We start from the raw sequence: 300 nt of genomic DNA, 5'->3' as shown, positions 1-300 counted from the left end.
CTCCATCTGTGTCTCGCCGTCTGCAGCAAACCCTAAACCCTAAACCCTAAACCCTAAACCCTAAACCCTAAACCCTAAACCCTCAACTCTAGGTCCTCAAGAACGTCGTTCGGTGAGAACAAGATAAGGGTTTAGGGGTTTGAGAGCATAAGGGTTTAGGGTTTATAAGGCATTAGGGTTTAGGGTTTAGGGTTTGGGGTTAATCCAGATCAAGGGTTTAGGGTTTAGGGTTTAGGGTTTACAAGACTCCGCACCGAGCCCCGAAGGCAATGAACACGTGTTAGATGCTGTTGCTGCTGT

General features: G+C 47.7%; 1 protein-coding gene across 1 annotated transcript in view; it reads right to left on the bottom strand.

Moving 5' to 3' along the window:
• EMH_0013460 (uncharacterized protein) overlaps nt 1-300 on the bottom strand; it is a gene marked incomplete at both ends in the record, with an annotated part of 8,495 nt that overhangs the window by 2,244 nt on the left and 5,951 nt on the right. The window lies entirely within an intron of this gene.

The sequence above is a fragment of the Eimeria mitis genome, genomic scaffold (assembly GCF_000499745.2).
Source record: "Eimeria mitis Houghton genomic scaffold, Emh_scaff472, whole genome shotgun sequence".
Lineage (NCBI taxonomy): Eukaryota > Apicomplexa > Conoidasida > Eucoccidiorida > Eimeriidae > Eimeria > Eimeria mitis.
Note: the sequence above shows the minus strand (reverse complement) of the source record. Positions and strands in the feature narration are given on the sequence as shown.